This window comes from Lissotriton vulgaris, chromosome 6, assembly GCF_964263255.1.
Source record: "Lissotriton vulgaris chromosome 6, aLisVul1.2, whole genome shotgun sequence".
Classification (NCBI taxonomy): domain Eukaryota; kingdom Metazoa; phylum Chordata; class Amphibia; order Caudata; family Salamandridae; genus Lissotriton; species Lissotriton vulgaris.
In genome coordinates this window covers 730,634,972-730,636,732 of record NC_141694.1, presented here as the reverse complement: position 1 = coordinate 730,636,732, position 1,761 = coordinate 730,634,972, and the positions used below count along the sequence as shown (strand labels likewise).

Here is a 1,761-nt window from a genome sequence, read left to right as displayed (position 1 = left end):
ATGGCCAGTAAAGTATGCTTTTCCGCGGCGGGTTTTCCGCCGCGGAAAAGCATACGGAACTTCACTGCGGGGGCCCGTTGCGGGCCCCCTAGGTGAAGGAGGGGTGGGGGGTGCACATGGGGGGTACCTATGGTACCCCCCTGCAGTTGCATGCAGAAAGCGGCAGGCACCGCGCGGTGCCTGCCTCTTTCTGCATGCAAATGCAATGCGTGCATTTTTAACATTGCCGCGGGTGCAGCTTGAAGCTGCACCCGCGGCAATGTTAAAAATAGAGGATGTGACCGCAACCCTTGCGGTCACATCCTAATTGCACAGGAGGGAACTCCGCATGCCATGCGGAGGTTCCCTCCTGCTCTGGGGTCGCGGACGGACGCAAGTCCGTCCGCGATCCTAATCGACCCCTAAATGTTTACCTGTGCTCAACTTCTTTAAGCATGGAACAGAGCAGTCAGGCTAAATTAAAGAGGCAATGTGTAAAGTATTTGTGCTACACAACACATAGTAATACAGTGAAAACACCACAAAAAGACAACACATAGAGTTAGAACATAGTATTACCTTTACTCTTTTTTTTTTTTTTTTTAACAGTTCCAACTACTTTATTTTGTAGCAGAACATGCTATGTGGGGGTTGCGCCAGGAACAGCTGCTGCTTGGGAGTTCTGCACAGACACTCTGGTGTGGGTCTTGGCCAAGTGATCGGTGTATTCCTGGTATGGAGACTTGGTAAAGACTGTCTCCTTCCAGAGATCTGGGGTCAAATAGCTGTAGGTCTTTGAGATAGCATCAAATGTGGCCTTTGCAAAGTTGCCGAGCGTGGCTGTGCAGCCCCTAGCTGAGGTGTAACAGTCATCGATACCAGCCATCATCAGCAGCTTCTTGGGGACCGGCGCAGACACAATGCCAGTACCGCGGGGTGCAGGAATCAGACGCACAATAACAGAACCACAGCGCCCAATCACCTTACAAGGCACTGTATGGGGTTTGCCAATCTTATTACCCCAGTAACCTCGCCGCACAGGTACAATGGACAACTTGGCAAGAATGATTGCCCCACGAATAGCAGTAGCAACCTCCTTGGAGCACTTCACGCCCAGCCCAACATGGTCATTGTAGTCTCCGATGGCAACAAAAGCCTTGAACCTGGTACGCTGCCTGGCTCTGGTCTGCTTCTGGACAGGCATGATCTTCAGAACTTCATCCTTCAGAGAAGAGGCCAGGAAGAAGTCAATGATCTCGGACTCCTTGATTGGAAGAGAGAAAAGATAGATCTCCTCCAGAGACTCGATCTTCATGTCCTTGACCAGCCGACCTAGTTTAGTCACCGGCACCCACTCTTTCTCATCTGCCTTCCCGCGGGCCCCGCTGCCTCGTCCACGACCCCGTCCACTTCTACGGCGGCGGCCCCTGCCGCCAAAGCCGCCTCGGAAGCCTCCCCTGTTTTCACCGGCGTTGTCCGCCATTTGTCCGCCATTTTACTCTTTAAAACAAGACCAAAATTACAAGAACCCCATTTAGAAATTCCAAGATATACACTTTGCAAAAGTCTAATGATAACCACATTGTTTAAACCAAGCATGATTAGTAGGTTTTAAAAGTGATTACAAGCACCAAAAGAGTAAACAGTAGATATAGTTCTCCAATGATGTTAAAACAGTGTATATATGCATGCATATAAGCAAGGCGGTAACCAGGCATAGGAAGCTGTCACATCAATATCTTTCCACAAAGTCAAAGGCTAAATGTGGGGCTGAATGCTTCT

The 1,761-nt window shown here is 49.9% G+C and overlaps 1 pseudogene; it reads right to left on the bottom strand.

The window, feature by feature from the left end:
- Positions 1 to 614: 614 nt before the first annotated feature.
- Positions 615 to 1,462, bottom strand: LOC147707920 (small ribosomal subunit protein uS5 pseudogene; annotated as a pseudogene).
- Between the last annotated feature and the right edge of the window lie 299 nt (positions 1,463 to 1,761).